The sequence below is a fragment of the Artemia sp. Qi Xiang Cuo genome, chromosome 4 (assembly GCF_049724085.1).
Source record: "Artemia sp. Qi Xiang Cuo chromosome 4, ASM4972408v1, whole genome shotgun sequence".
Taxonomy (NCBI): domain Eukaryota; kingdom Metazoa; phylum Arthropoda; class Branchiopoda; order Anostraca; family Artemiidae; genus Artemia; species Artemia sp. Qi Xiang Cuo.
Window position 1 is genome coordinate 46,982,321 of NC_142797.1, and position 11,691 is coordinate 46,994,011.

Here is an 11,691-nt window from a genome sequence, read left to right on the forward strand (position 1 = left end):
CTCGTTATTCTAAGTGTGAGTACATTTTTTTTTTAGACACCCTGTAGTTATTATAGCATACAAAAATTCAAACATATTCCAAAAATAATTCTTACAAAGCAGAAACAATTCTTGCGAAATACAAAAAGTTGTAAGAAAATCGAAAATAGTTCTTAAACAGCAAAGACTATTCTTAAAAATAGAAAAAATCCTTTACACAAATCCAAAATAGTTCTAATAGAATTAAGAATAGCTTCTGCAAAATATGAAATACTTGTCACAAAGCACGAAAATTCAAACAACACCGAAAGTAGTTCTTACAGAATACAAAAGGTTCTAACAAAATCCGAAAATAGTTCTTAAAAAACAAAAATTATTATTACAAAATACAAAAATATTTTACACAAATCGAAAATAGTTCTAACAGAATAAAAATAGTTGTTGAAAAATTCGAAATGCTTGTTACAAAACAGAAAAATTCTAACACCATCAAAAATAGTTCTTACAGAATATAAGAGGTTCGAACAAAATCTAAATTTTTCTTACGAAACCGAAATAATTCTTAAAAAATTAAAAAATTTCTAAGAAATCCAAAATATTTCTTACAAAACAATAAATTATTCTTAAAAAATACAAAAATACTTACCACAAATCCAAAATAGTTCTAACAGAGTAAAAAATACTTGTCGATTAAAATATTCAAATCAAGAAAATATAAAATTAAAGTTGAAAAGATATTGAAATAGATCAAATATTTTGCTAAAAGTAAGGAGTGATGTTAAAACTTAACTGTCATCTAAAATACAAAGAGGGGGTTGCCCTCTTTTTAGAAGGTAATATCTCTCTGTTTTAAAAGTTTTAATTTTACAGGGGGACATATATAAAACAATTTCAAAATGACCCCCCAACTATAATAAACTAGGTACTGTCAATGACCAGCCATAGATTGCTACGAGGACAGCTGCATAATAAATTCTGGAACTGATGTAAATTGGAACTGGCTTGGTGGAACCCGAACGGTGGTATCAGGGAGCAGAAGTGGCGCAACCGAAACTAAGAGGACCAGAATCACTGAAACTGGGATTGGGACTGGAACCTGGGTTGGTGCCAGCAGATTCAGAACTGGAATAACTTTAAGTGGAGCCAAAAGCGGGGGACTAATAGAATTAAGAATAGCTTCTGCAAAATATGAAATACTTGTCACAAAGCACGAAAATTCTAACAACACCGAAATTAGTTCTTACAGAATACAAAAGGTTCTAACAAAATCCGAAAATAGTTCTTAAAAAACAAAAATTATTCTTATGAAATACAACAATATTTTAGACAAATCCAAAATAGTACTAACAGAATAAAAAATAGTTGTTGCAAAATTCGAAATACTTGTTACAAAACAAAAAGATTTCTAACAACATCAAAAATAGTTCTTACAGAATATAAAAAGTTCAAACAAAATATAAATTGTTCTTACGAAACCAAAATAATTCTTAAAAAATTAAAAAATTTCTAAAAAATCCAAAATATTTCTTACAAAACAATAAATTATTCTTAAAAAATACAAAAATACTTACAACAAATCCAAAATAGTTCTAACAGAGTAAAAAATACTTGTCGATTAAAATATTCAAATCAAGAAAATATAAAATTAAAGATGAAAAGATATTGAAATAGATCAAATATTTTGCTAAAAGTAAGGAGTGATGTTAAAACCTAACTGTCATCTAAAATGCAAAGAGAGGGTTGCCCTCTTTTTAGAAGGTCATCTCTGTATGTTTTAAATGTTTTAATTTTACAGGGGGAAATTTATAAAACCATTTCAAAACGACCCCCAAACTATAGTAAACTAGGTACTGTCAATAACTAGCCTGAAAGTGCCACGGGGACAGCTGCATAGTAAATTCTGGAACTGATGCACTTTGGAACTTGTTTGGCGGAATTCGAACTTTTAAATCAGGGAGCAGATGTGGCGCAACCGAAACTACGAGGACCAGAATAACTGAGACTGGGATTGGGACTGGAACCTGGGTTGGTGCCAGAAGATTTAGAACTGGAATCACTTTAAGTGGACCCAAAAGCGGGGGAGTGGATTCGGGTATCATTTTATTACAAAAAATATTTTAAAAGACCGTGGGGAGTGTAACATGATTGGTTGTAAAAACACAAAGTAATGGACTTAACAACAAATAACATGGGAATTCCTATACATGCAAGCAAATAACAAGGGAATTCCTATACACGCAAGCAAATAACATGGGAATTCCTATACATGCAAGCAAATAACAAGGAAATTCCTATACACGCATGCAAATAACATGGGAATTCCTATACACCCAAGCAAATAACATAGGAATTCCTATACATGCAAGCAAATAACATAGGAATTCCTATACATGCAAATAAATAACATGGGAATTCCTATACATGCAAGCAAATAACAAGGGAATTCCTATGCATGCAAGCAAATAACCTGGGAATTCCTATACACGCAAGCAAATAACATGGGAATTCCTATACATGCAAGCAAATAACATGGGAATTCCTATACACGCAATCAAATAACATGGGAATTCCTATACATGCAAGCAAATAACATGGGAATATCTATACCTGCAAGCAAATAACATGGGAATTCCTATACATGCAAGCAAATAACATAACCATTTCTTTTATTCAAATCCCAACCGCAAATCAAGTTATCGTATATTGAACAACTTCTGATTGGCTCATAAAAAATGCCCACGTCAAACGATACATTCATTGTGCAATTCTTATCAAAAACAAAAAAGCTTTATACCCCTTTTTTCCAACGAGAGTTAGCTTTAGCAACGACACACTCCTAACAAACTATTCTTGACTAAAGGCAATTGTCCAAAAAATCAATCACATTAGGACCGGTATTGCGTACTCGTTCCTCTTTGAAAGATGTATTGACCTCTAGATTAGAATTACCTACCAGAAAAACCGGAAGGTCATTGTAATTTGCAAATGACCCTGGTAACCCAATTACTTGAAAACCTACACACATATCTATGCCTCAGGCGTGGGGTTCAAATATATAGATGCCTGGCCCATGGTAAGGCATATTACGCAATCACTGGCTGTATCTATTAATGCTTTACTACTGAGGAGCTCGACTAGTGACATCAATGCTGTGTTTTTCAAGTAAACTCTACTGCCTTAAAAAGTGCAGATTTTACCTATAGTTACTGAAGTTCTTTTTTTAGTTTTTTATTCAACGATATTGCCTTCGAAAGTACAAGTTTACCTATAATAGCTGAAGTTTTATACTGTGATCACTGCCAAGCGGTTGTTTTCTTTATGTTTAGTAATCCAAATGGTTATAAGAAATGTCTGTGATTCAAGAAAGTAAAAGTTTGATACTTAAGTGAGTTATTTTGTCCATAGGCCAGTAGGGTGTATCTATGGAATTTGCTCGGGTATATAGGAATTCCCATGTTATTTGCGTACAGCACGTTCCTTGGTGTCTTTCCAGAGCTATACAGCTTTTCAAAGAGAGTGAGTATCCTCTCACACCTAAGTTCCTTGGCACCTTTTCAGAGCATGTACTTATTCAACATGATTAAACACGCTTTTACAATCGGAATTCATTGATTGACATTTGCAAAAAAGGGGTAATTAGTGATTGGATAATTTTTTAACATGAAATCTCTGAATAAAATATTTTTGGAGCATGTACTTGACGATGGATAAAAGGGTTAAGGTGATTAGCAATTACGAGCAAGGATTCCCCCACTGGTTCCTGGCAGTAGGCTACGCATATCAAGTTGAAAATTTGACAGAATGAGGTATTTGAGGTGGCACTTGAACTAAATCAAGCATGTGGATATTCGCTAGATTTAAGTGCCGTTTTTAAAAGTCGAAAGTGGTTTGAGGTCAACTAATCCCCGTTTTCAGACCTACGTTTGTTATATTTTCGTGGGTGTTTAGTTCCCGGGGTTTATTATTTGAGAAGTTAACTTTAGTATTTCGTGATTTGACGTGCCTGAAATCATGAATTAGAATAGTTAATTAGCTGTTTGGGTTTTCAGACCTAGTTTTTTAAATTTTAGTGGGTGTTAGGTTCCAGGGGTTTATTATTTGAGAAGTTAACTTTAGTATTTCATGGTTTGACTTGCCTGAAATCATGAATTAGAATATTTAATTGGCTGTTTGGGGATTTTCATACCTAGTTTTTTTTAGGTTTTTGTGTGTGTTTGACTCCTGGGGTCTATTATATGAGAAGTTAACTTTAGTATTTTGTGGTTTTACGTGCCTGAAATCATGAATTAGAATAGTTAATTAGCTGTTTAGGGTTTTGAGACCTAGGTTTCTTAGATTTTCGTGGGTGTTTGTTTGCTGGAGTTTATTATTTGAGAAGTTAACTTTAGTATTTCGTGGTTTGATGTACCTGAAATCATGAATTAGAATAGTTAATTAGCTGTTTAGGGTTTTCAGACCTAGGTTTTTTAGATTTTCGTGGGTGTTTGGTTCCCGGGGTTTATTATTTGAGAAGTTAACTTTAGTATTTCGTGATTTGACGTGCCTGAAATCATGAATTAAAATAGTTAATTAGCTGTTTGGGTTTTCAGACCTATGTTTTTTAGATTTTCGTAAGTGTTTGGTTCCTGGGGTTAATTATTTGAAAAGTTAACTTTAGTATTTCATGGTTTGACTTGCCTGAAATCATGAATTAGAATATTTAATTGGCTATTTGGGGATTTTCAGACCTAGGTTTTTTAGGTTTTCGTGTGTGTTTGACTCCTGGGGTTTATTATTTGAGAAGTTAACTTTAGTATTTTGTGGTTTTACGTGCCTGAAATCATGAATTAGAATAGTTAATTAGCTGTTTAGGGTTTTCAGACCTTAGTTTTTTAGATTTTCGTGGGTATTTGTTTCCTGGAGTTTATTATTTGAGAAGTTAAATTTAGTATTTCGTGGTTTGACGTGCCTGAAATCATGAATTAGAATAGTTAATTAACTGTTTGGGTTTTCAGACCTAGGTTTTTTAGATTTTCGTGGGTGTTTGTTTCCTGGGGTTTATTATTTGAGAAGTTAACTTTAGTATTTAGTGTTTTGACGTGCCTGAAATCATGAATTAGAATAGTTAATTAGCTGTTTGGGTTTTCAGACATAGTTTTTTAGATTTTCGTGGGTGTTAGGTTCCTGGGGTTTATTATTTGAGAAGTTAACTTTAGTATTTCGTGGTTTGACGTGTCTGAAATCATGAATTAGAATATTTAATTGGCTGTTTGGGGATTTTCAGACCTAGGTTTTTTAGATTTTCGTGTGTGTTTGGCTCCTGGGGTTTATTATTTGAGAAGTTAACTTTAGTATATTGTGGTTTTACGTGCCTGAAATCATGAATTAGAATACTTAATTAGCTGTTTAGGGTTTTCAGACCTTGGTTTTTTAGATTTTCGTGGGTATTTGTTTCCTGGAGTTTATTATTTGAGAAGTTAAATTTAGTATTTCGTTGTTTGACGTGCCTGAAATCATGAATTAGAATAGTTAATTAGCTGTTTGGGTTTTCAGACCTAGTTTTCTAGATTTTCGTGGGTGTTAGGTTCCTGGGGTTTATTATTTGAGAAGTTAACTTTAGTATTTCGTGGTTTGACTTGCCTGAAATCATGAATTAGAATATTTAATTGGCTGTTTGGGGATTTTCAGACCTAGGTTTTCTTAGGTTTTTGTGTGTGTTTGACTCCTGGGGTCTATTATATGAGAAGTTAACTTTAGTATTTTGTGGTTTTACGTGCCTGAAATCATGAATTAGAATAGTTAATTAGCTGTTTAGGGTTTTGAGACCTAGGTTTCTTAGATTTTCGTGGGTGTTTGTTTGCTGGAGTTTATTATTTGAGAAGTTAACTTTAGTATTTCGTGGTTTGATGTACCTGAAATCATGAATTAGAATAGTTAATTAGCTGTTTAGGGTTTTCAGACCTAGGTTTTTTAGATTTTCGTGGGTGTTTGTTTCCCGGAGTTTATTATTTGAGATGTTAAGTATTTCGTGGTTTGACGTGCCTGAAATCATGAATTAGAATAGTTAATTAGCTGTTTGGATTTTCAGACCTAGTTTTTTAGATTTTCGTGGGTGTTAGGTTCCTGGGGTTTATTATTTGAGAAGTTAACTTTCGTATTTCGTGGTTTGACTTGCCTGAAATCATGAATTAGAATATTTAATTGGCTGTTCGGGGATTTTCAGACCTTGGTTTTTTAGGTTTTCGTGTATGTTTGACTCCTGGGGTTTATTATTTGAGAAGTTAACTTTAGTATTTTGTGGTTTTACGTGCCTGAAATCATGAATTAGAATAGTTAATTAGCGGTTTAGGGTTTTCAGACCTAGGTTTTTTAGATTTTCGTGGGTGTTTGTTTCCTGGAGTTTATTATTTGAGAAGTTAACTATTGTATTTCGTGGTTTGACGTGCCTGAAATCATGAATTAGAATAGTTGATTAACTGTTTGGGTTTTCAGACCTACGTTTTTTAGATTTTTGTGGGTGTTTGGTTCCCGGGGTTTATTATTTGAGAAGTTAACTTTAGTATTTCGTGATTTGAGGTGCCTGAAATCATGAATTAGAATAGTTAATTAGCTGTTTGGGTTTTCAGACATAGTTTTTTAGATTTTCGTGGGTGTTAGGTTCCTGAGGTTTATTATTTGAGAAGTTAACTTTAGTATTTTATGGTTTGACTTGCCTGGAATCATGAATTAGAATATTTAATTGGCTGTTTGGGGATTTTCAGACCTAGGTTTTTTTAGGTTTTCGTGTGTGTTTGACTCCTGGTGTTTATTATTTGAGAAGTTAACTTTAGTACTTTGTGGTTTTACGTGCCTGAAATCATGAATTAGAATAGTTAATTAGCTGTTTAGGGTTTTCAGACCTAGGTTTTTTAGATTTTCGTGGGGGTTTGTTTCCCGGAGTTTATTATTTGAGATGTTAACTTTAGTATTAGTGGTTTGAAGTGCCTGAAATCATGAATTAGAATAGTAAATTAGCTGTTTGGGTTTTCAGACCTAGTTTTTTAGATTTTCGTGGGTGTTAGGTTCCTGGGGTTTATTATTTGAGAAGTTAACTTTAGTATTTCGGGGTTTGACTTTCCTGAAATCATGAATTAGAATATTTAATTTGATGTTTGGGGATTTTCATACCTAGGTTTTTTAGGTTTTCGTGTGTGTTTGACTCCTGCGTTTTATTATTTGAGAAGTTAACTTTAGTATTTTGTGGTTTTACGTGCCTGAAATCATAAATTAGAATAGTTAATTAGCTGTTTAGGGTTTTCAGACCTAGGGTTTTTAGATTTTCGTGGGTGTTTGTTTCCTGGAGTTTATTATTTGAGAAGTTAACTTTAGTATTTCGTGATTTGACGGGCCTGAAATCATGAATTAGAATAGTTAATTAGCTGTTTGGGTTTTCAAACCTAGTTTTTTAGATTTTCGTGGGTGTTAGGTTCCTGGGGTTTATTATTTGAGAAGTTAACTTTAGTATTTCGTGGTTTGACATTCCTGAAATCATGAATTAGAATATTTAATTGGCTGTTTTGGGATTTTCAGACCTAGGTTTTTTAGGTTTTCGTGTGTGTTTGACTCCTGGGGTTTATTATTTGAGAAGTTAACTTTAGTATTTTGTGGTTTTACGTGCCTGAAACCATGAATTAGAATAGTTAATTAGCTGTTTAGGGTTTTCAGACCTACGTTTTTTAGATTTTCGTGGGTGTTTGGTTCCCGGAATTTATTATTTGAGAAGTTAACTTTAGTATTTCGTGATTTGTTGTACCTGAAATCATGAATTAGAATAGTTAATTAGCTGTTTGGGTTTTCAGACCTAGTTTTTTAGATTTTCGTGGGTGTTAGGTTCCTGGGGTTTATTATTTGAGAAGTTAACTTTAGTATTTCATGGTTTGACTTCCCTGAAATCATGAATTAGAATATTTAATTGGCTGTTTGGGGATTTTCAGACTTAGGTTTCTTAGGTTTTCGTGTGTGTTTGACTCCTGGGGTTTATTATTTGAGAATTTAACTTTAGTATTTTGTGGTTTTTCGTGCCTGAAATCATGAATTAGAATAGTTAATTAGCTGTTTAGGGTTTTCAGACCTAGGATTTTTAGATTTTCGTGGGTGTTTGTTTCCTGGAGTTTATTATTTGAGAAGTTAACTTTAGTATTTCGTGGTTTGACGTGCCTGAAATCATGAATTAGAATAGTTAATTAGCTGTTTGGGTTTTCAGACCTAGTTTTTTAGATTTTCGTGGGGGTTAGGTTCCTGGGGTTTATTATTTGAGGAGTTAACTTTAGTATTTCGTGGTTTGACTCGCCTGAAATCATGAATTAGAATATTTAATTGGCTGTTTGGGGATTTTCAGACCTAGGTTTTTTAGTTTTTCGTGTATGTTTGACTCCTGGGGTTTATTATTTGAGAAGTTAACTTTAGTATTTTGTTGTTTAACGTGCCTGAAATCATGAATTAGAATAGTTAATTACCTGTTTGGGTTTTCAGACCTAGGTTTTTTAGATTTTCGTGGGTGTTTGGTTCCTGGGGTTTATTATTTGAGAAGTTAACTTTAGTATTTCGTGATTTGACGTGCCTGAAATCATGAATTAGAATAGTTAATTAGCTGTTTGGGTTTTCAGACCTAGTTTTTTAGATTTTCGTGGGTGTTAGGTACCTGGGGTTTATTATTTGAGAAGTTAACTTTAGTATTTCGTGGTTTGACTTGCCTGAAATCATGAATTAGAATATTTAATTGGCTGTTTGGGGATTTTCATACCTAGGTTTTTTAAGTTTTCTTGTGTGTTTGTCTCCTGGGGTTTATTATTTGAGAAGTTAACTTTAGTATTTTGTGGTTTTACGTGCCTGAAATCATGAATTAGAATAGTTAATTAGCTGTTTAGGGTTTTCAGACCTAGGTTTCTTAGATTTTCGTGGGTGTTTGTTTCCTGGAGTTTATTATTTGAGAAGTTAACTTTAGTATTTCGTGGTTTGACGTGCCTGAAATCATGAATTAGAATGGTTAATTAGCTGTTTGGGTTTTCAGACCTAGTTTTTTACATTTTCATGGGTGTTAGGTTCCTGGGGTTTATTATTTGAGAAGTTAACTTTAGTATTTCATGGTTTGACTTGCCTGAAATCATGAATTAGAATATTTAATTGGCTGTTTGGGGATTTGCAGACCTAGGTTTTTTAGGTTTTCGTGTATGTTTGACTCCTGGGGTTTATTATTTGAGAAGTTAACTTTAGTATTTTGTGGTTTTACGTGCCTGAAATCATGAATTAGAATAATTAATTAGCTGTTTAGGGTTTTCAGACCTAGGTTTTTTAGCTTGTCGTGGGTGTTTGTTTCCTGGAGTTTATTATTTGAGAAGTTAACTTTAGTATTTTGTGGTTTGACGTGCCTGAAATCATGAATTAGAATAGTTAATTAACTGTTTGGGTTTTCAGACCTACTTTTTTTAGATTTTCGTGGGTGTTTGGTTCCTGGGGTTTATTATTTGAGAAGTTAACTTTAGTATTTCGTGATTTGACGTGCCTGAAATCATGAATTAGAATAGTTAATTAGGTGTTTGGGTTTTCAGACATAGTTTTTTAGATTTTCGTGGGTGTTAGGTTCCTGGGGTTTATTATTTGAGAAGTTAAGTTTAGTATTTCGTGGTTTGACATGCCTGAAATCATGAATTAGAATATTTAATTGGTGTTTGGGGATTTTCAGACCTAGGTTTTTTAGGTTTTCGTGTGTGTTTGACTCCTGGGGTTTATTATTTGAGAAGTTGATTTTAGTATTTTCTGGTTTTACGTGCCTCAAATCATAAATTAGAATAGTTAATTAGCTGTTTAGGGTTTTCAGACCTAGGTTTATAGATTTTCATGGGTATTTGTTTCCTGGAGTTTACTATTTGAGAAGTTAACTTTAGTATATCGTTGTTTGACTTGCCTGAAATCAAGGATTAAAGTTGTTAATTGGTTGTTTGAGGTTTTCAGACTTAGTTTTTTTCTTATTTCCATGTGGGTTTGGCTCCTGGAGTTTATTATTTGAGAAGTTAACTTTAGTATTTCGTGTTTTTTTACTTGCCTGAAATCATGAATTAGAATATTTAATATGCTGTTTGGGGTTTGCAGACTTAGATTTTTTAGATTTTCATGGGTGTTTGGTTCCCGGGGTTTATTATCTGAGAAGGTCTGAAAATCCCCAAACAGCCAATTAACTATTCTAATTCATGATTTCAGGAACGTCAAACCACGAAATACTATAGTTAACTTCTCAAATAATAAACTCCAGGAAACAAACACCCACGAAAATCTAAAATACCTAGGTCTGAAAACCCTAAACAGCTAATAAACTATTCTAATTCATGATTTCAGGCACGTCAAATCACTAAATACTAAAGTTAACTTCTCAAATAATAAACCCCGGGAACCAAACACCCACGAATATCTAAAAAACGTAGGTATGAAAACCCTAAACAGCTAATTAACTATTCTAATTCATGGTTTCAAGCACGTAAAACCACAAAATACTAAAGTTAACTTCTCAAATAATAAACCCCAGGAGTCAAACACACACGAAAACCTAAAAAACCTAGTTCTGAAAATCCCCAAACAGACAATTAAATATTCTAATTCATGATTTCAGCATTGTCAAACCAGTAAATAATAAAGTTAACTTCTCAAATAATAAATACCAGGAACCTAACACCCACGAAAATTTAAAAAACTAGGTCTGAAAACCCAAACAGCTAATTAATTATTCTAATTCATGATTTCAGGCATGTCAAATCACGAAATACTAAAGTTAACTTCTCAAATAATAAACTCCGGGGAACCAAACACGCACGAAAATCTAAAAAACGTAGGTCTGAAAATCCAAACAGTTAATTAACTATTCTAATTCATTATTTCAGGAACGTCAAACCACGAAATACTATAGTTAATTTCTCAAATAATAAACTCCAGGAAACAAATACCCACGTAAATATAAAAAGACTAGGTCTGAAAACCCTAAACAGCTAATTAACTATTCTAATTAATGATTTCAGGCACGTAAAACCACAAAATACTAAAGTTAACTTCTCAAATAGTAAACCCCAGGAGTCAAACACACACGAAAACCTAAAAAACCTAGGTCTGAAAAACACCAAACATCAAATTAAATATTCTAATTCATGATTTCAGGCAAGTCAAACCATGAAATACTAAAGTTAACTTCTCAAATCATAAACCCCAGGAAAATAACAACCACGAAAATCTAAAAAACTAGGTCTGAAAACCCAAAAAGCTAATTAACTATTCTAATTCGTGATATCAGGCACGTCAAATCACGAAATACTAAAGTTAACTTCTCAAATAATAAACCCCGGGAACCAAACACCCACGAAAATCTAAAAAACATAGGTCTGAAAACCCTAAACAGCTAATTAACTATTCTAATTCATGATTTCAGGCACGTAAAACCACAAAATACTAAAGTTAACTTCTCAAATAATAAACCCCAGGAGTCAAACACACACGAAAACCTAAAAAACCTAGGTCTGAAAAACCCCAAACAGCAAATTAAATATTCTAATTCATGATTTCAGGCAAGTCAAACCACGAAATACTAAAGTTAACTTCTCAAATAATAAACCCCAGGAACCTAACACCCACTAATATCTAAAAAACTAGGTCTGAAAACCCAAACAGCTAATTAACTATTCTAATTCATGATTTCAGGCACGTCAAAACACG